At 35.6% G+C, this 23639-nt stretch overlaps 1 protein-coding gene across 1 annotated transcript in view; it reads left to right on the forward strand.

The window, feature by feature from the left end:
- Positions 1-23639, forward strand: part of CCSER1 (coiled-coil serine rich protein 1) — a 1250826-nt gene that overhangs the window by 517284 nt on the left and 709903 nt on the right. The gene's annotated exons all lie outside the window — the stretch shown is intronic.

The raw sequence follows: 23639 nt of genomic DNA on the forward strand, positions 1-23639 counted from the left end.
GTTATTAAATAGAAAGTGCTTAGAATAGCACATAGCAAACAGTATATGTTTTAACCAATCTTTTTTTATAGAGATATCTGTTAGTTTAAAGCAAGAAAGTTCTATATATTAGAAATAACATGAAACAGAAATATTTCCACTCAACTCCTTGTACTTCATTTCTAAATGTGAGAGTAGAAATATAAAGTCTTTACTTTGATGAAGAATAATGTTTAATATACATTCCTAGAAGGCATGCTACTTATTTTATACCCTCGAGTATTCAGATGAGCTCATATATCAGTTTCCTCTCATGAAAAATAATTAATGGAAATGTTTATCAATTATGAGGGAGAAGAAGTTAATATAATGAATTTGTCTTAAGGGGAAACTGGTAAATATACATAAAACATTACTTGGAAAAAAGGAATACATAATAGTTTGTGTAACCATAGGATGTATGGTATCTTTTTATCAGGAACACACCACAGTATATTTTTCTTTAATTCCCCAAACCTCCTCCTGTGCATTAACCTGGTAACTTTCTAAATACAATCTCCACTGAAGGAACATTATTTAATCACATTAGATTCTGGGAAAAACCTCATTGTGAACAAAGCACTATTGATATTTTACTCTTTATATAACATCAATATACTAAGTAGTGTCAGTTTATTTGGTCTAAAAACACCATAGTGGAAAAGAACACATTTGGAGGCTCTGAGGGAGTGGAGTCAGATAGTGGTGTGACCTCATAACATCATCTGTTGCATATCCTGCCTTGGTTGAGATTTTTTTGTATGTTTATTGTTGTTTTTCATTTACTGAATTTAATGGTCTCTTTTTATTATTGGAATTCACTTTTTGGTTGTCCCAGAAAGAACCCAAAATGGTATATTCTGCATTTTTGGTTAGTTTTTGACTAAGCCATCTATTCATTCATTCATCTGTTGATGACTCAATTTATAAAATACCTACCACGTGCTTGATAATGTTCTAGACACTGGTGCTTCAATGTAAACAACACAGACTGAATTCCTGCTTTCATGGTATTTGGGTTCTAGTGAGGAGTGATACACAGCAAAAGAATAAATATATAGCAAACCACTGGAGTGTTTTGGGAAAAAAGAATGACATAATCAGACTTTATTTCAAAACTGTTACTCTGATTTCTGTGTACACGTAGGCAGCAAAAGGACATGGTAGAAGAAGGAAGGCAAAGCTCCTCTAGGTAAGAGATGGCGTGGTAAATGTTGACAGGCTAATAAACACTGGTGGGATTTTAGATACATTTTGAGTGTGAGTCATCAGGATTTGTTAATAGATTGTATGTGGGATATCAACAAAGAGCAATATCAAAGATTATCCCTGATTCTAAGGTTCTCTATATTTTCCTATTTTTACCTCTTTTGCTATCTTTCTGATGTTGCAAATAAATAGGTATCATGATGTAGCGATTAACAGAGTCTTCTCTGTGCATGCACACCCTGGGGTCTCTTCCTCTTTTCATAAGGACACCAGTCATAGTGGATTAGAGCCCTCACCCCCCATCTGATCACCACCTCGGCCTCATTTTAACATCTCTTTAAAGACCTTGTATCCAAATACGGTTACATTCTGAGGTCCTGGGGGTTGAAACTCTGACCTGCAAATTTTGAGGGGACAAAATTCAGCCCATAACAGACAGACTCAAGACTGCTATGTTAATTCTTTCCTGAACACAAGGCCAACCTTGACTCAAGGAAAGGAAAAATAAATTGCACCTCTTGATGGGGAATGACAAGGATTTGGAGCAATTTTTAATCTACCATATAAATATGTGATATTCCTTTATTGATCCAGTTTTCAGTGCTATTAAATTCTCAGTGATGTGTGAGGGAGTTTGGATTTGAGGGAATGAAATAGGAAATGAGAGATTTCCTTAAATGTTTACACATATGCATCTGTGCACTTATTTGAGTATATTTTCCAATGCTATTTTAATTTCCATTAAATTTGGAAACTTCAGTTAAATGTCACCATATTTGAATTAACTTATAGTCCTTAAAACCTTGTGGTTGAGAATATCAAAGAATCATGGCTATAAAAATATTTTACTAAAGCCTTGATTATAAACACTGAGAGGAAAATTGAAATAACAACTACCAAACAATACTTTCTATATTATGTCTATATAGTATTATTTTATGTTAACATTTTTCCTTCTGGTTTTGTCAAGATAAATTTTGAATAAACACTGTATCTATTATTTAACTTTTGCAGACAGCATCACTGATGTATTATGAATATTCACTGGAAAGAAAAATAATAATTGTATATCCTGATAAATCAAGTAAAATTATTTTAAAATAAATGAAAATTACTTTTACATAAATTAAAGCCAAAACAAATTTTAATTTTTCTTAAAAGGTATGCAGTATCTCTCAGACATAGCAGACCTCAAGGGGAAAAAAAAAATAATGGAAATAATAAGCAAATACTTTCATGTCGCTTGCTAGCTTTATATTCCTATCAAATCCTTCTCACACACTATCCAAATGGTTTCAGTAAGGCATGTCCAAGATATAGAACTTGTCAACATTAATACATGCTAAAAATAATGGCATACACCCTCCCACCCCATCCACAGGTCACACATTCATTTTCTTCCTTAAATGTAAATCTCATTGAATTTCTTCATCTTTGCATAGGTTGCTGCCTTAGATTTCTCCTAACTTTTTTGAGTTCTCCATGTGGTAATGAGAGAAAACTTTCATGGTATAAAGCTTTATTTTAGCATACTTTCAGAGCATTGGGCCATACTCTGCTTACTGTGGTCACAAAGTCCCTTTGACATATTTAGTGGACAAGATTTACTCAGCATCTGTTAGAGATGACCTTGGAAAACCGAATTCAGGGATCCACTGTTTATATCATTGAGTTAAAAAGAGCTCCAGGGCTTCCCTGGTGGCGCAGTGGTTGGGAGTCCACCTGCCGATGCAGGGGACACGGGTTCGTGCCCCGGTCCGGGAAGATCCCACATGCCGCGGAGCGGCTGGGCCCGTGAGCCATGGCCGCTGAGCCTGCGCGTCCAGAGCCTGTGCTCCACAACGGGAGCGGCCACAACAGTGAGAGGCCCGCGTATGGCAAAAAAAAAAAAAAAAAAAAAAGCTCCAGAAAACTACAAGATACATAGATTTGGATGGTATTTCATAATTGGCAAAAGTGAGGATTTTCTAGGAAAAGCTTGAATTTAGAATACAGGTACAGAACATTGGAGGAAAGAATTCAGGTACACAATGTGAAAAGGTCTGGATTAGTTTGTACATAAAAGACAGGATATTGAATTACTGCTAGCAAAATTCTAAAGCCAATAAAAGCCTTGAAATATGGGGAAATAAAAACAACTTTGTGTGTTTCTTGAAAGAAAATGAATTTTAAGAAACTGAGTCATTATGACCTCAACTTTGGTTTGGGGACCCACTTAAGAGTGGATTGGCGTCACTGAAATACATGTTCTATCTGCCAACAAGATGCCAGGACAGTTTTATTTGGAAACAGTTGATGTCAGCAGTGTACTGTGTTCCTCAATACCTGTTGCTCCCGAGTGTCTAGAAAACCTTGATGTGAGATAGTAGCGGATGTGGCAGTCATTGCTCTGCACACCAATATTAACAAGATTTCTTTTAACATTTAATGAAGACGTCAGATATTGGAATTGGCTTGGGATTAACACTATATTTAAGATAATATCATTATTAATGATAATTTAAGCAGTTGATCTCATGTTTAGTACATCCAGTGTTTATTTTTTATCTTAACATTACCATTTCATACACATTCTGGATCATATACACTTATTCTTTGTTGTTTTAAAATATAATCTCTTGCATCACTTCAGGATTTACCTTATAAGTGTGAAGTATACTGTAACACATTTTTTTTTAAATAAGAAATTAATAATCAAGGTAAAATTCCAAGGCTGTGATTCATTATTAACGTGACCATTTGAGATGGACCATGAATATGAGAAGCTGTCAGAGGTGGACTCAGCATGAGTTTAGTTTATCTGGCAATGACTTCCATCTGTTCTATCTTGGAATCATTTACTTAAATAACAAATGAATTTTGGAAGCTGAATCATATCAGCGGTAAAATAAAATGTGCGAGGAATTAAGTACAGTTAATTCTGCCATACATCAAATAATTTAGAAATGATTGATTTACTTTGCTAACTACACAAGGTTAAAAAATATTAGACCTAAAGTGTTTTATTAAGACATTGGACATCCTTTGTTTTAATTATACTATATAGGGGTATTAAATGGCCATGCTGACAGATGCAATACAGTGAGTAAAACAAGCAAATATTCTGTTCTGAGGTTTTTTGTATCACAGATTTAACATTTCTTCAGTGCAGTTTTCAAAGCACACATAAATAATTTGTCAGAGATTCTAATACCTGTAGTAACTCTGCTGGGCAAAATTGGCATATGGATGACGCAAATTAAAAGTTGGATAGTCATTATGAATAATCAGAAAATTCTATTTACCCTTGTCTACAGTAAAAGATATTCTTAATAGTTTAGGGAAGTGGATGAACATCACTTTATTTTTGTTGTTGTTATTCACTTATTTTATTTTATTTTTAATTTATTTTTTATTAGAGTATAGTTGCTTTACAATGTTGTGTTAGTTTCTGCTGTACAACAAAGTGAACCAGTTATACATATATATTGAATACACATATCCCCTCTTTTTTAGATTTCCTTCCCATTTAGGTCACCACAGAGCATTGAGGGGAGTTCCCTGTGCTACACAGTGGGTTCTCATTAGTTATCTATTTTATACACAGTAGTTATATTTGTCAATCCCAATGTCCCAATTCATCCCACCTTCCCTTTCCCCCTTGGTAACCATACATCTGTTCTCTATGTTTGTGACTCTATTTCTGCTTTGCAAACAAGTTCATCTGTATCATATTTCTAGATTCCACATAAAAGCAATATTTTACGGTATTTGTTTTTCTCTTTCTGACTAACTTCACTCTGTATGACAGTCTCTAGGTCCATCCACATCTCTGCGAATTGCACAGTTTTGTCCCTTTTTATGGCTGAGTAATATTCCATTGTATACATGTGCCACATCTTCTTTATCCATTCATCTGCCGATGGGCATTTAGGTTGCTTCCATGTCCTGGCTATTGTAAATAGTGCTGCAGTGAGCATCGGGGTGCATGCATCCTTTCGAATTATGGTTTTCTCCAGATGTATGCCCAGGAGTGGGATTGCTGGGTCATATGGTAGCTCTGTTTTTAGTTTTTTAAGGAATTTCTATACTGTTCTCCATAGTGGCTGTATCAATTTACATTCCCACCAACAGTGCAAGAGGGTTCCCTTTTCTACACATCCTCTCCAGCATTTATTGTTTGTAGATTTTTTGATGATGGCTATTCTGACCGGTGTGAGGTGATACCTCATTGTAGTTTTGATTTGCATTTCTCTAATCATTAGTGATGTTGAGCATCTTTTCTTGTGTTTTACTTTAAAATGAATTCCAAAAGAGATCAGGAAGAGTGCAATGTGCTTTTGCAAATACTTAACTTTCTTCCTCTTGGATAGTGACTTATTTCTAGTGCAAGAAATTAGAAGGTAAACAATTGCCAGATGGATATTAGCCTCTAATCAGCAGCCTAATAGCAATAATTTTGAAGATAGATGTAATTTGAATATTCTGAGTAATTATTGATGTCAGATTTTCAGCTAAGGAAATTCTCTGTTTTCTTTTAAGCTTTTGCATTATATTATCAGCAGTCAACTTCTGTCTGTACTGGGACTTGCCCTTTTTCTCAGGTAATAATCTCTTTTACTCTAGCAAATCTGATAAGAAACTCTTATCTCAGGAGATGTGACAAGCACTGAAAATGTTGGCTAAACCTGTTATATTAGAATCTTATTCATGTATTTCTTATTAAGAATAAAAATTCAAGTTCTTTTCTTCTTTCCCACATAACATCTGTGAAACAATTTATGTTCTTCCTCACCAAGGGAAAAGAAAATCCCTTCTTATATATAAATATATACAGGAATCTGTTGCAACAACCTTTATTCCTTACAGACTCCACACAGGCAAACTTCTTTTTCCATGTCTCCAAGCTTTTTCCTTCCTTCTGTCTCCTTGGAGACCAAAGTTAACCTAGTACAGAGAACCAGACCTATCACCTTCTGACTCACCCTCTCCCCAAAGGTACTGAAAAGCCTTGAGGAAATTCATACACCGAGTTAAAACTCTCAATGGAAAACAAAAATGTGATTCATTATAATCAAGTCAGAAAATAGACTTGTCCTCCATTCTCTATGTAATGCCAAACACCTGTGCTATCTTAGACTAGTCACTAGACTTAATGATGTGTGTGTTCATCCAAGTTGCTTATTTTGACCATAAAAAACAAGAAGAATAAAAATTCATTTAAAGTAGTTAGGCCCTGCTTAACAAGAAAGTCTTTGGCAGCAGTATTTGAGCTGGAACTTTTGAAAAAGCTGGGCAGAATTGTCAAAGCATAATTAAGGGTAGAAGAATTAAGCTCACTTTTCTCCCTTAAGTGTCTTTGCCAGACAATAGAAGCTGGCAAGAGAGCCAAGTAGGAAAATGGAGCCATGCCAGCTGCTACACCATGTTAAAGAGAGATGGGTCATAGTTTCTGGTAATAATGCCTACATGAATAAAACCGACAGTGGTCTGTCCTCTTGTTAACATTAGCTGTTTCTCTCCTCTTTCTTGTTCTTTCCTGTGGGCCTTACTCACTTAGTGATAATAGTTCTACTATTATCATTTCTCACCATTTCTGTTATTTTCTTGAATGTAGTGAGACATTCAGAACAATCAACAAACATTTATTGAGTTCCTACTATGTGTAAGACCTTATGTAAAGGTACTGGGGCAGAAATATTTTCTTCAGACTGTGTAAAGCTATAGAATATCATAATGCTGGCTGTAGTTCAGCATGGCCTGGAAAAATGTCAAGTATTTCCAAAGTTCAGAGATGCAGTTGAGGAAAGGGAAGTGTCGTGAGGCAAAGGAGAAGTAAGCGCCAAGGTCTCAAGCTAGACCACGAAGGTCTAGACATTATAAATATTCAGTTGCGTGTTGCCCACGTGGCAAGGAAGAATTTGTGTGAAGGACTTCACATGCTTTATAGAGAACTTCGACTGCCTTCTACAAGCAGTGAGGTACAGGGAGCAAGCAAGAGTTGTGTCTTAGTCTGTTCAGGCTGATCTAAGAAAATATCATAAACTAGGAAGCATATAAACAACAGAAATGTATTGATTTCTCACAGTTCGGGAGACTAGGAGTCCAAGATCAAAGCACGGGCAGATTCAGTGTCTGGTGAGGGCCCACTTCCTAGACACCTTCTTTTTGTCTTTTCGTTGTAGCCCTCACATGGCAAAAGTAGCAAGGGAGCTTTCTGAGGCCTTTTTTATAAGGGCACTCATCCCATTCCTGAGGGCTCTGACCTCATGGTTTAATCCCCTCCCAAATGCCCTATGTCCTAATATTATCGCCTCGGCGTGTTAAGGTTTCAACATATAAAGGTTGGGGGACACACATATTCATACCATAGCAAGTTGAGCAAATTTTAAGATGCAAAATGAAGAAAATTTTATAATTCTTCTTGAGCTCGATTTCCACAGAATGGGTTCTGAACTTCATTTGAAATTTGTCAATTCCTAGAAAATCAAATGGTACTAATAAAATACAAATGATAAGAAATAGGAAGGATTTTCATGTTATCCACTGTTGTTGATTGCCTTCGTCTGTACATGCAGATGCAGATCTGTTCATCAAATAGGATGAAGATTGTCTATATCTATATTAAAATAATAGTTTATAGGTAGTCTAGGCTTTCATAAATGTACACTAAAATATCCATATATTTATATTTACCTAATTGTTATATCTTTAAAAGTTGTCATTAGTGTATTAGTTTTATTTTGTTCCTGTAACAATTTACCACAAACTTGATGTCTTTAAACAATTCTCATTTTAGTTTCATATAGTTCTGAAAGTCAGAGGTCAGAATTAGGTCTCCCTAGACTGGAATCAAAGTGTTGGCAGAGTTGAGTTTTTTCTGGAGACTCTGGGAGATAATCCATTTACTTACTTTTTTGAGCTACAAGAGTTTGCCTGCATTTCCTTGCCTCTTTCCATCTTTAAAACAATGGCCTATTAAGCCTTTCTTATGATGCATCACTCTGATTCTGACTCTCTGTTTCTCCCTATGATATTTAAGGACCTTCATGATTTCACTAGGTCTACCAGATAACCCAGGAAAATCTCCCTATTTTAAAGTCAGGTGATTAGCTACGCTAATTTCACCTTCAGTCTTAATTCTCCTTTGCCATGGACACCATTGGAGGAAGAAAAGGGGCATTATTCTTCCTATCATAGTTAGTAATGACACATATGTAAGATGCGGGTCTTATTCCTGACACAGGAATCTTTGTTCATAATCGCTGAGCTGATTATTTAAATAATTAGAATGCACATTACTCTTCTTTTTCTGTCAATTGTTAATTGGTTATTATATTAATACAGAGTAAGGAATATCCACTGTGCTGAATTATAAAAGCTATTTCCTTTATCTTCAGTTTTCTGTCTGGCAAACTTCTAATCCTCACTTAATGTCCAATTAAATGCCACCCCCTCTGTGAAACTTCTTCCCCAAAGTCTCCACAATACTTTAATTTCACTTCTAATATAGAAGTATAAAATTATATTATAAATATATTTACAGTCTTCCCCAATAGATGCCGATTTTCATAAATACAGAAATATTTTATATTCTTTGTATTCCCTATTTCAGTGTCTAGTATAGAACTAGTATATAATATACTAATAGTAGATGAAAGAATGAATTGTATAAATGAATGGTGAAAAAAGCTCACTTAAGGCCTTGTTTCTTTTCTAGTGTTTTATCATATTAAAATTGAAATACTCATTTTATTACATTAGCCATTGATAAGCTGATATATGTAACAGAGCCTATCAAGCTATACAAGTAGCCTGCCAAATTTTCTGTAGCTTATCCCTCTTCTTCCCTACAACTCTATAAACATAGCTGGACCAATCCTGGATACAAATTATCTGTATGAGACTAACTTGGTGCTAGGGAATTCAGTATTTAATTGCTCTTGTTATTTGTCAGTATCTCATCTTGTGGTCTGAAAGTCTGGCTTCTGCTTTAGCAGGTATTTATGTGATAACCATTGCCTAAGAGATAACTGCATTCCTGCCAACAGCTGTTTGGATTTACAAATATTACCTTTCCTAAGATTATTCTATAGCCAAATGCTATATACATTTCAAGTTTCTCTAAATTGGAAATCCTGAAAGCTATCTACTTCTTTTGAGTATTAATCCTCAGTACACACGATTATTGTCTCATTTTACAGATAAGGAAATTGAAGCTTAGAGCAGTTAAGAACCTGACAAGAGGTCACAGTGCTGGTAAATGACTCAGCTTGAATTCCAACTCAGGTTTCTAAAATTCTAAGGACTGTAGCTTGAACTACTATACTACAGAAAGTCTACAGTGTTTTTATTTTAGTCATGATTCTGACTGATCATTGGTTTTATATAACTGAAGGGGATAAACACAAATAGAGGCAGAGATAGAAGAAGAGACAGAAGAAGAGAAAATAAGAGAAGTGAAAGGAGGAAAAGAAAAGAAAAGGGAATGAAAGAAAAGAAAAGAAAAAAAAGGAAAAAAAAAAGAAATAATAAACATCCCTCCATTCCTCAGGCCTGACATTTATTGAGATCATAATTCTACTAAGATTATGTATTTCTTTTACTAACAGACCTAATAAATTTAAGCCATCTTTGCAATCCTGGAATAAAAGCCACCTGGAATATTGGTCAGTTTTCATAGATCCAAAGAATATAATTAGCTTTAGCTAGTTGAAATGGAAGTGATTTTATTATAGGATATTTGACAGTTTAAAGAATTTCTTGGAAGGTCATCAAACTGGGCTTGGATATGTAGGGACAAAATGCCAGGAGAGATTCCTGCCTGGAAGGGATAATCTATGCTGTCAGGTTGAGAGCAATAAAGGGAAAAAGGATGAGGATATGGGGTTTTCAGCATTTTTTTTTAAACATCTTTATTGGAGTATAATTGCTTTACATTGTTGTGTTAGTTGCTGCTGTATAACAAAGTTAATCAGCTATACATATACATATACCCCATATCCCCTCCCTCTTACATCTCCCTCCCACCCTCCCTATTCCACCCTTCTAGGTGGTCACAAAGCACCAAGCTGATCTCCCTGTGCTATGTGGCTGCTTCCCACTAGCTAGCTGTTTTACATTTGGTAGTGTATATATGTCAATGTCACTCTCTCACTTTGTCCCAGCTTACCCTTCCCCCTCCCCGTGTACTCAAGTCCAATCTCTACATCTGTGCTTTTATTCCTGTCCTTCCCTTAGGTTCTTCAGAACCTTTTTTTTTTTTTTTTTTTAGATTCCATATATATGTGGTAGCATACGGTATTTGTTTTTCTCTTTCTGACTTACTTCACTCTGTATGACAGACTCTGGGTCCATCCACCTCACTACAAATAAATCAATTTTGTTTCTTTTTATGGCTGAGTAATATTCCATTGTATATATGTGCCACATCTTCTTTATCCATTCATCTGTTGATGGACACTTACGTTGCTTCCATATCCTGGCTATTGTAAATAGAGCTGCAATGAACATTTTGGTACATGACTCTTTTTGAATTCTGGTTTTCTCAGGGTATATGCCCAGTAGTGGGATTGCTGGGTTGTATGGTAGTTCTATTTTTAGTTTTTTAAGGAACCTCCATACTGTTCTCCATAGTGGCTGTATCAATTTACATTCCCACCAACAGTGCAAGAGGGTTCCCTTTTCTACACACCCTCTCAGGCATTTACTGTTTGTAGATTTTTTGATGATGGCCATTTTGACCAGTGTGAGATGATATCTCATTGTACTTTTGATTTGCATTTCTCTAATGATTAGTGATGTTGAGCATCCTTTCATGTGTTTGTCGTCAATCTGTATATCTTCTTAAGAGAAATGTCTATTTAGGTCTTCTGCCCATTTTTGGATTGGGTTGTTTGCTTTTTTGATATTGAACAGCAAGTGCTGCTTGTATATTTTGGAGATAAATCCTTTGTCAGTTACTTTGTTTGCAAATATTTTCTCCCATTCTGAGGGTTGTCTTTTCATCTTGTTTATAGTTTCCTTTGCTATGCAAAAGCTTTTAAGTTTCATTAGCTCCATATTTGTTTATTTTTGTTTTTATTTCCATTTCTCTAGGTGGTGGGTCAAAAGGATCTTGCTGTGAGTTATGTCAGAGTGTTCTGCCTATGTTTTCCTCTAAGAGTTTGATAGTGTCTGGCCTTACATTTAGGTCTTTAATCCATTTTGAGTTTATTTTTGTGTATGGTGTTAGGGAGTGTTCTAATTTCATTCTTTTACATGTAGCTATCCAGTTTTTCCAGCACCACTTATTGAAGAAGCTACTTTTCTCCATTGTATAGTCTTGCCTCCTTTATCAAAGATAAGGTGACCATATGTGCATGGGTTTATCTCTAGGCTTTCTATCCTGTTTTGTTGATCTACATTTCTGTTTTTGTGCCAGTACCGTACTGTCTTGATTACTGTAGCTTTGTAGTATAGTCTGAAGTAAGGCAGCCTGATTCTTCCAGCTCTGTTTTTCTTTCTCAAGATTGCTTTGGCCATTCAGGGGTCTTTTGTTTTTCCATACAAATTGTGAAATTTTTTGTTCTAGTTCTGTGAAAAATGCCAGTGGTAGTTTGATAGGGATCGCATTGAATCTGTAGATTGCTTTGGGTAGTAGAGTCATTTTCACGATGTTGATTCTTCCAATCCAAGAACATGGTATATCTCTCCATCTGTTTCTATCATCTTTAATTTTTTTCATCAGTGTCTTATAGTTTTCTGTGTACAGGTGTTTTGTCTCCTTAGGTAGGTTTATTCCTAGGTATTTTATTCTTTTTGTTGTAATGGTAAATGGGTGTGCTTCCTTAATTTCCCTTTCAGATTTTTCTTCATTAGTGTATAGAAATGCAAGAGATTTCTGTGCATTAATTTTGTATCCTGCTACTTTACCAACTTCATTTATTAGCTCTAGTAGTTTTCTGGTAACATCTTTAGGATTTTCTATGTATAGTATCATGTCATCTGCAAACAGTGATAGTTCTACTTCTTCTTTTCCAATTTGCATTCCGTTTATTTCTTTTTCTTCTCTGATTGCCATGGCTAAAACTTCCAAAACTATGTTGAATAATAGTGGTGAGAGTGGGCAACCTTGTCTTATTCCTGATCTTAGAGGAAATGGTTTCAGTTTTTCACTTTTGAAAACGATATTGGCTGTGGGTTTGTCATATATGGCCTTTATTTTGTTGAGGTAAGTTCCCTCTTGGCCTACTTTTTGGAGAGTTTTTGTTATAAATGGGTGTTGAATTTTGTCAAAAGCTTTTTCTGCATTTATTAAGATGATCATATAGTTTTTAATCCTTCAGTTTGTTAATATAATGTATCACATTGATTGATTTGCATATATTGAAGAATCCTTGCATTCCTGGGAAGAACCCCACTTGATCATGGTGTATGATCCTCTTAATGTGCTGATGGATTCTTTTTGCTAATATTTTGTTGAGGATTTTTTTCATCTATATTCATCAGTGATATTCGCCTATAGTTTTCTTTTTTTGTAACATCTTTGTCTGATTTTGGTATCATGGTGATGGTGGCCTCATAGAATGAGTTTGGGAGTATTCCTCCCTCTGCTATATTTTGGAAGAGTTTGAGAAGGATAGGTGTTAGCTTTTCTCTAAATGTTTGATAGAATTGGCCTGTGAAGCCATCTGGTCCTGGGCTTTTGTTTGTTGGAAGATTTTTAATTTCCTTTTCCATTATGGTGCTTGTGATTGGTCTGTTTATATTTTCTATTTCTTCCTGGTTCACTCGCGGAAGGTTGTGCTTTTCTAAGAAATTGTCCATTTCTTCCAGGTTGTCCATTTTATTGGCATATAGTTGCTTGTAGTAATCTCTCATGATCCTTTGTAATTCTGCAGTGTCAGTTGTTACTTCTCCTTTTTCATTTCTAATTCTGTTGATTTGAGTCTTCTCCATTTTTTTCTTGATGAGTCTGGCTAATGGTTTATCAATTTTGTTTATCTTCTCAAAGAACCAGCTTTTAGTTTTATTGATCTTTGCTATCATTTCCTTCATTTCTTTTTCATTTATTTCTGATCTGATATTTATGATTTCTTTCCTTTTGCTAACTTTGGGGTATTTTTGTTCTTCTTTCTCTAATTGCTTTAGGTGTAATGTTAGGTGGTTTGTTTGAGATTTTTCTTGTTTCTTGAAGTAGGCTTGTATAGCTATAAACTTCCCTCTTAGAACTGCTTTTGCTGCATAGGTTTTGGGTCATCATGATTTCATTGTCATTTGTTTCTAGGTATTTTTTATTTCATCTTTGATTTCTTCAGTGATCTCTTGATTGTTTAATAGTGTATTGTTTAGCCTCCCTGTGTTTGTATTTTTCACAGATTTTTTCCTGTCATTGATATCTAGTGTCATAGTGTTGTGGTTTGAAAGGATACCTGATATGATTTCAGTTTTCTTAAATTAACCATGGCTTGATTTGTGACACAAGATATGGTTTATCCTGGAGAATGTTCCAGGAGCACTTGAGAGGAAAATGTATTCTGTTGTTTTGGGATGGAATGTCCTATAAATATCAATTAGGTCCATTTTCTTTAATGTATCACTTAAAGCTTGTATTTCCTTATTTATTTTCATTTTGGATGATCTATCCATTGGTGGAAGTCGGGTGTTAAAGTCCCCTACTATGATTTTGTTACTGTCGATTTCCCCTTTTATGGCTGTTAGCATTTGCCTTATGTATTGAGGTGTTCCTATGTTGGGTGCATAAATATTTACAATTGTTATATCTTCTTCTTGGATTGATCCCTTGATCATTACGTAATGTCCTTCTTTGTCTCTTGTAATAGTCTTTATTTTAAAGTCTATTTTGTCTGATATGAGAATTGCTCCTCCAGCTTTCTTTTGGTTTCCATTTGCATGGAATATCTTTTCCATCCCCTCACTTTCAGTCTGTATGTGTCTCTAGGTCTGAAGTGGGTCTCTTGTAGATGGCATATATACAGGCATTGTTTTTGTATCCATTCAGCCAGTCTATGTGTTTTGGTTGGAGTATTTAACCCATTTACATTTAAGGTGCTTATTGATATGTATGTTCCTATTACCATTTTCTTAATTGTTTTGGGTTTGTTTATCTTTTGGGTTTGTTTGTCTTTTCCTTCTCTTGTGTTTCCTGCCTAGAGAAGTTCCTTTAGCATTTGTTGTAGAGCTGGTTTGGTGGTGCTGAATTTCCTTAGCTTTTGCTTGTCTGTAAAGTTTTTAATTTCTCCCACACATCTGAATAAGATCCTTGCTGGCTAGAGTAATCCTGGTTGTAGGTTTTTCCTTTTCAGCATTTTAATTATGTCCTGGCACTCCCTTCTGGCTTTCAGAATTTCTGCTAAAGGATCAGCGGTTATGGGGATTCCCTTGTATGTTATTTGTTGCTTTTCCCTTTCTGCTTTTAATATTTTTTCTTTGCATTTAATTTTTGATAGTTTGATTAATATGTGTCTTGGCATGTTTCTCCTTGGATTTATCCTGTATGGGACTCTCTGCACTTCCTGGATTTGAATGACTATTTCCTTTCCCATATTAGGGAAGTTTTCAGCTATAATCTCTTCAAATGTTTTCTCAGTTCCTTTCTTTTTCTCCTCTTCTTCTGGGACCCCTATAATTTGAATGTTGGTATGTTTAATGCTGTCCCAGAGGTCTCTGAGAGTGTCCTCAGTTCTTTTCATTCTTTTTTCTTATTCTGCTCTGCAGTAGTTATTTCCACTATTTTATCTTCCAGGTCACTTAGCCGTTCTTCAGCCTCAGTTATTCAGCTATTGATCCCTTCTAGAGAATTTTTAATTTCATTTATTGTGTTGTTCATCATTGTTTGCTCTTTAGTTCTTCTAGTTCCTTGTTAAACATTTCTTGTATATTCTCTAGTCTATTTCTAAGATTTTGGATCATCTTTACTATCATTACTCTGAATTATTTTTCAGGTAGACTGCCTATTTCCTCTTCATTTGTTTGTTCTGGTGGGTTTTTCCTTGCTCCTTCATCTGCGGTGTGTTTCTCTGTCTTCTCATTTTGCTTAACTTACTATGTTTGGAGTCTCCTTTTCGCAGGCTGCAGGTTCCTAGTTCCCATTGTTTTTTTGTGTCTGCCCTCATTGGGTAAGGTTGGTTCAGTGGGTTGTGTAGGCTTACTGGTGGAGGGGACTGGTGCCTGTATTGTGGTGGATGAGGCTGGATCTTGTCTTTCTGGCGGGCAGGTCCACGTCTGGTGGTGTGTTTTGGGGTGTCTGTGACCTTATTATGATTTTAGGCAGCCTCTCTGTTAATGGGTGGTGGTGTGTTCTGTCTTGCTTGTTGTTTGGCTTAGGGCGTCCAGCACTGGAGCTTGCTGATCATTGAGTGGAGCTGGGTCTTAACCTTGAGACAGGGATCTCTGGGAGAGCTCTCGTCAATTGATATTACGTGGGGCTGGGAGGTCTCTGGTGTTCCAGTGTCCTGAACTCGGCTCTCCCACCTCAGAGGCTCAGGCCTGACACCTGGGCAGAACACCAAGACCCTGTCAGCCACATGGCTGGAGTGCCTTCAGAGTTGGAGAAGGTGGCCTGCAGTGGCTGTCCTTCGGCACTGCACATTAGAATCACCTGCTTCTTCCTTGTTTTGCCCCAAAAGCTGTGTTCCACAGAGAAAAACAGTAGCCTTGAAAACAGTCACAGCTCTGAGATGGCTGTTTTTTTCCTTGTGTTTAGTCGGGTTCCACTTGCTTACAGGGAGCTATGTGCAGAGGCCTTACACCCAGCTCTTCCGACCAGATTTCGTAGTGCAGAATGGCTACTGCCAGCCCCTCAGCTCAGCCGGGCATGTGCAGAAGTGGGGCCAAGGACACTGGGTTTTCAGGATTTAATATGTAGATTTTTTTTTTTTTTGAAAGAATGAGAATTTGGGAATTGGTGGTCGGTGGTTGGTTTCAGGTATTTGTGGTTAGAGGGTATAAGGTTGTCTGAGAAGAGTAAGACAAGGTGATGAAAATAATATTTATCTAGTCATCATAAATTTTTCTTTTCATTTTGAAATTCAATACATTATTTTATTTTTTTAAATCCTATTATTTTTACCTCCTGACCCCCTTCACCCATTTCTGCTACCCCGGCCTCTGGCAACCATCACTCTGTTCTTTCATTGTTATGGTTTGCTTTTTTTTTTTTTGATTCCACATACAAGAGAGATCTTATGGTATTTGTCTCTCTCTGTCTGACTTATTTCATTTAGCATAATGCTCTGGAGGTTCATCGATGTTGTCACGAATGGCAAGATTTCGTTCTTTTCTATGGCTGAATAATATTGCTGCGTGTGTGTGTGTGTGTGTGTGTGCATGTGCATGCATGTGTATATAAGTATAAAACATTTTTTTATCCATATCCATCAATGGACACATAGTTTGTTCCATATATTGGCTATTATAAATAGTGTTGGAATGAACATGGAGGTACATATATCTTTTTGAGTTAGTATTTTCTTTTTTTTCTCTTTTTTTGATAAATACCCAAAAGTGGAATTGTTGGGTCATATGGTAGGTCTATTTTTAATTTTTTGAGGATTCTTCATACTGTTCTCCACAGTGGCTGCACCAGCTTACTTTCCCACCAACAGTGCAAGAGGGCTCCCTTTTCTCTACATCCTCACCAACACTTGTTATTTCTTGCCTTTTTGATAATAGCCATTCTAACAGATGTGAAGTGATATCCCATTATTGTTTTGATTTGCATTTCCCTGATGATTAATGATGTTGAGCATCTTTTTATGTACCTGTTGACCATCTGTATACCTTCTATGGAAAAAATCCCTATTCATTTTAACTTAATCTACCTCTTTTCAATAAGTACTCCCTTCCCCACTTTTGCCTGATGTTTCTTTAATTTATATATATATAAATATATAATATATACAGTAATATATATATATATATTTTTTTTTTTTCCTGAAGAGAATGAACTTCTATCTTCTGCTAGGGAAGGGAGGAGAAGTTGCCTGGCTGCATGGAATATTGTCAACCAATCCTCTGGTTGTCAGCTCCATTTTTATTCCCACTTTCATAGATACATAGCTTTGCTATGATCCCACAGTAAAAGTAGGGTTGTTTGGGGATTGGTGGTACACTACTGGCTCAGGTTTCAGGTATCATGTGTCTGTCTGCTTTCCAGTTTTCTTTTCCATCTGGTGTCTACTCTCAAAGTGCTTAGATTTTACAATGGACTCTTTATCTTTAAATATACCTTTTTTTTCCCTAATTTCTGTTTTTTAAAAAAGTATATATATACATTTATATAATGTAGAGTTTTAATATTTCTTTTTAAAGAACTTTGAGGAATAAATCTATTGTCTAATAGATTGTCTAATTCTGTGTCAACCTGGTTAAAACCAGGCTGAATACTCTAGACATGGTTATAAAATATAATAAACAATACACATTCAATTTTATAAGCATATCAGTAAAGAGTAAGAGCCAATATCTACTTAATTTGACAGGACCAAATATGGCAGTTAGCATTATGAATTTTGTCTTAACTTTTTTGTTTCCTTGTCACACAGACTATATTTATTAAGTGTTTAAAAATAAAGCTAGTTAAAGAATTTGGAATTGTCTCTTCTTTGAAATATGTCTTACTAAAGCAATTGTCTATTAGGAAAGCATTGAACTTCATGAATAATCATTTCTATATTATGGGAAATACGCTGGAAGTAACTTGTTTTAAGTCTACTTAATTTAGTGCATGGAAAGATTTGATAAAGCTTCAGTGAAGTTCTGCAAAAACTGGTGCATAAACTCAGACGTATGTATAGCAGGATTCATATGTTGTTCAAAATTGTCTCTAAGAACTGAGTATAAAGTTCACAATAAAAAATGAGACAAATTTCCATAAGTCACATGGTGTAATGTCACTATTTGCAGTCTTATAACTTAGTTTTAAAGCTTTAGTCACAAATACAGAATGAGATTTATTAAAGTACACAAAATTCTGTTCTTCAGTGTATTCATGTTGTATAATTAGGTTATTAGCTACATAATTTAATACATTTTTGTGTGGTAAAAACAGTTTAACTGTTAGCAGCTGCCTCTAAAATAACTTTACACTTACTCAGATTTAAACTATCTAGTGACTTGAGTAAGTAATTATAATTTTGTTGTAACACTATGTAACATATGGTGTTTACATTCTTCTCAAGAGCTCCTTGAGGGGAGGAAAAAAATACAGAAGCATCAATATAAATAGTGATTTAGGGAGCCAATATATACAAAGATGAATGGTAGCTAATAGGATATTAAATAGTTGTTAAAGTATTTGAATTTGTCTTATTGGATTATTGAGTTATGAGATTGTATTTTCAGTTGTTTGCTAGGTGCTAGCATCTTTACATAACATATTCATTTTGAGTAATCTGCTTTCTAAATTGAGGTTTATGGGTTTTTTGTTTGTTTGTTTTTTGTTTTTGCGGTACGCGGGCCTCTCACTGTTGTGGCCTCTCCCGTTGCGGAGCACAGGCTCCGGACACGCAGGCTCAGCGGCCATGGCTCACGGGCCCAGCCGCTCCGCGGCATGTGGGATCTTCCCGGACCGGTGCACGAACCCGTGTCCCCTGCATTGGCAGGTGGACCCTCAACCACTGCGCCACCAGGGAAGCCCGAGGTTTAGGGTTTTTTAACTTTATCACAGAATTCATTTCAAGCAGTGTATCCCTCTTTCTGAATAACAAAGCATTATTTTATGTCTGTTTATATTTTAGACTTCAACATGTAAGAGGCAGATAACCCAGTATTTTTTCAATTAAAAAGGATAGACATAACATTTCTTTTAAGATAATGTTAAAAGTTATAAATACAGTCAAAATTCTAGTATATTCAGGTTTGATTTTAAAATAGACCGTATTCCAAATATTTGCTCAAAAGTTATCTGTTTTAAGTGTTGCTCCTGCTAAACCATAAAGACTCTTTAAAGCTATGGCTTATCTAAAAAATAACTATAGTACAAGCTTTAATTTCTTGAGCACTTCCAATGCGTTAAACAGGCTTTAAGGTGTTTTACATGTATTTTTCTCAGGAAAAACTCCGTAAATTAGACTAGGCATCTTTAACCTTATTTTCTATATGAAGAAACTGAAACTAGAGTCTTTTTTAATATCCTCAGTATATCTCTAGTAAATGGCAGAGCCAGAATGATTTTAAAACCCATTGTTTAAAGTACTATGCTATGCTATCAATTGTACTAGACACAATTGTCTAATTCTGTGTCATCTGTATTAATTGAATGAAGACAGGGACTAGATCAGAGCACCTTTTATGACCACTCAAAGGATGTTTTGACTAGATGGATAATTCAGTATCACAGAGGAGCATATTATCATGATTGCTATTAACAAAACAATGATAATAAATACTTTAAAATAAATCTTATAGCATATAGTTCTTTTTCATCTGCAGTTAACTCCTCTGTTTCTGTGGAATAATTCATCAGACAGTTTACCTTGGGATTTAAGAAACATACCGTCTTCTGAACTCACAGGAGAGGAGACTCCTTCCTCTCCAACCTTATCTAGATTCCTTCTAGGGGGTTAGATAAATGTGGGCCTAAAGTATTGTGTTAATCTACGTTTGGATCCGCATAGGTAATATTTACATTTTTTAAAAATATGATACTCTAATTTGTAGTGATTCATTTTTTTAAATATTAGGGGCAGTTTTTATCCTGGGAAGTGAAAGTTCTGAAACCTAATCGCAAGTGATATTAGCCAATTTGTAAATATTGTATAGTCCTGGATCCCAGTCCCCTCCCTGCAGTCTTTTCTCTTCTCTGGCTGCACTCATTCCCTGGTTGATTTCATACCATCTACGGCCTGATGCCTGACAACTATTTTAACTCCATCCCAGACTTACCTGCGTTTCAGACTCATATATATAAATGCCTACTCAGTAGCTCCACTAGTATATCTATTAGGAATCTCCAAATTGATAAAACCATTCAAAAATTTTGATTCTTATGCCATTATACCCACCTCACCGTCCTCAATCTATTTCTCTCTGGGTCTACATATCTCCTTCACAATTTCAATAAATGATTTTGTTAACTCCTTCATTGTTCTGGCCAAAGGAAAATAAAAGAAAAAAATTTCATCTTTGACTCTATTCTTTCATTTCTTCTTACACCCATTCTATCCATCAAGTGAGCTCTGCCTTGAATATATATGAGTATATTCCAAGTCTCTCCATTTCTTCCACTTATACTACCATCATCATCCTCATCATCTCTCACCCAGGGTGTGGCATGGTTTCTTACTGGCCTTCCTGTTTCTACACTTGTCTCCTCTATAATCCATTTTTCACAAGGAGCCGGAGTTTTCTTTATAAAAGACAAGTTGTATTGTGTCATTCCCCTGCTTAAAACACTTGAAGCATCCCATCAAACACAAGGTTAAAGTGAAATTAGTTGCCAAGGGCTGTAGTGCTGTATCTTCTAGCCCATGGCAGCTTTTCCACTCTCATCTCTGATTTCTCTTGTATGTCTTTTCTCGCTTTGGCCATGCTGACCTCATGTTGTTTCTTACACATAGCAAATTCTCTCATTCCTCAGGACAGTTGTACTAACTTTTCTTTTGTCTCCATTCTTCATTCTCCAGATTATCATATGACTCATTCCATCATTCCATTTAAGAATCTGTGCTGTGTCACAAATATTTCCCTGTGTCACAGCTCATCAGAAAAGCCTACTCCAACTACCCTGCCTAAAATAACTGTCATATTCCAGCTCCTTTTCCTGATTTATTTTACTTCGTGACATTTATTATTTTTCACAGTACAAAAACCCTTGTCACCTGACATGAAATTATATGTATGTATTTAAAACTAGTTTTGCTCAGTAGAGTAGAAAGTCAGCATGGGCACAGACTTATTCACCATTGTGTTCCCAGCTCATACAACAGTGACTGGCACAGAATACCTTTTTTTTTTTTTTTTCATGGTACGCGGGCCTCTCACTGTTGTGGCCTCTCTGGATGCGCAGGCTCAGCGGCCATGGCTCACGGGCCCAGCCGCTCCGCGGCATGTGGGATCCTCCTGGACCAGGGCACGAACCCATGTCCCCTGCATTGGAAGGCAGACTCTCAACCACTGCGCCACCAGGGAAGCCCCCAGAATACCTATTTCATAAATATTTGTTAAATGAAAAAGCTATTATGTCATGTTGTGCTTTAACATGTTTCTATGTATATGCAGTACTCGTATACCTAAGTGTATATATGTGTGTGTGCATCTGATATGCAGAGAGGTAAGAATTTATTATCATGGTTTATGTTAATAGAAATCATGATAATGTGCTCTCTTCTGATACTGAATTATCTAATCAAAGCATGTTTTGAATTATCATAAATTTAATCTGGTCCCTGTTTTCATCCAGTTAATACAGGTGATGTAGAATTAGCCAGACAGTTGTGTATAGTTGAGGTAAAACCTGTATTCCCCGCAAATAGAAAGAATTGGGTGTTTTAATTTGAAGTAACCCAATATGGTGGTTATTTAATACTCTGTCTTGTGTATCCTTTTTTTCCCTTAACTGCATCTAATCTTTTCCTGACTTGATAATCTTGGTAACATTTTTGGTACCTCATTTTAGTTAGAAATTGTGTTCAGCTGCAAATCAAAACAAAAACATAAAATAACAGTGACTGAAACCCTATTGTATTTATTCTTACACACAAAAAAGTCTGGAGGTAGCAGCCCAGAGGGGGTAGATAGGGCTGCTCTTGGAGGTTGTCTGGGACCCTGACTCCTGTTATTGTTCTGTCTTGCTTTGCACATGTCCAGCTTCTGTAATAAAGACCACTTTAGTCTAGTGGAGTTCTTGTTATTGTTTTTTTTTTTGGAGTTCTTGTTTTAAAGCAACATTCCAAGTAGTAGTAGGGAGGAAATGAGGAAGGTGAAAAGTGACATACTTGTTAGTTGAACCGCTTCATGTGAGGAGCCACTCTGGAAATCCCACACAGTACTTCTGCTTATGTGTCATTGGCCAGACCTCACAGCAAAAAAGCCTGGAGAAATGTAATCTTTTGATCGGATACATTACTATCCCCAAAACACCAGGGATGTGTTACTAGGAAGAAGGGGGAGTGATTACTGATGGACAAATAACAGAATATTTTAAGTACATCTCTGAGTTTCTTATGAAGTTTTTCTACTATTGTTACAGTTATTGGCATATGTTTATTTTTCCATATCTTCCTATACATTCCACCCCCATACATCACATTATTGTGCTGTTTCTGTAATTAGCCACACTATTTAGGAGTGTATTTTACACAATAGTTAGTCAGTAAATACTTGTTACATTTGTATTCAAATGACAACCCATTAGCTTGATTTCATTAGCACCTTATTCTGGCAGATGCTAAAAAGCAGGAGAAGCCTTGTCTTCTTGTGTTGTCAGCACTTCTACAGATATTTTAAAAATAAGAAAAATGAACACAATCTGTTTTTACTGTATTCTCACATAAATGGCAAAATAGCCTACTTAAATTTGAAAGAAAACCCAACTGAGGTATCAACACACTTTGAAAGAGAGCTATTAGCAATGCAAACACTGTTAACTGAGATTTGTATTCAATAAAATAAACAAAAACTTGAACCTCCTAAAGTAAATTGTGAATAAAATGGCTATCAGTTATGGTAATGAAGTTAAACACAGGGGAAAAAAAATTCCAACCATACCTGCTCCCTTGGCTAAATTACATGCAGTGTGGAACTTACATTTCTAAAATATGTTTCCCATTTTACTCAGAATATGTTTTGATTTTACTTAAAAACCAAGCTTTTAAAATACATAAGAAAATATTTAATATGAAAATATTTAATAATTTAATTTCAAGTGCCAAATATCATCTTCATGTTTTATATAACTTGTAATGATTTCATTAATGTAACATTTGTCTCTATATCCAACTCCTCTACACCGAAATACAAGCAAGTTTTCAACATTTTAAGGCATGATTCTTGAAGAATAACCTGCATCAAAATAATCAAGTTAAGTTTTTTAATTGCAGTTAGCTAGTAAGGTCTTTTTTAGTGTCTAAGTTTCTGAGCAGTCTATAGATTTGTTTTATGACATTACATTATGTAATATGTTCAGTAATTCTTGATAGCTTTATGTCATGTGCTAAATAGCCTCTGTTTTAAAGTTTGAGGTACTTATGATACACACACATGGATTTCCTTACAATTTTTTCTAAAAAATTGAAAAGTTTTGAAAATTAATTATGTTCCCAGTTCTCATATCAAAGTTTAAACTGCTAGAGTACAAGAACCATATATATATATATATATATATATATATATATACACACACATATATGTGTTACCAAACTCAGGTTCCGCTGATTGCTGCTTGAAAGCCAGTACTTGAAAAACAGTTGTTGGTTGGAAAGGAAAGGTTG

This window comes from Lagenorhynchus albirostris, chromosome 4, assembly GCF_949774975.1.
Source record: "Lagenorhynchus albirostris chromosome 4, mLagAlb1.1, whole genome shotgun sequence".
Lineage (NCBI taxonomy): Eukaryota > Metazoa > Chordata > Mammalia > Artiodactyla > Delphinidae > Lagenorhynchus > Lagenorhynchus albirostris.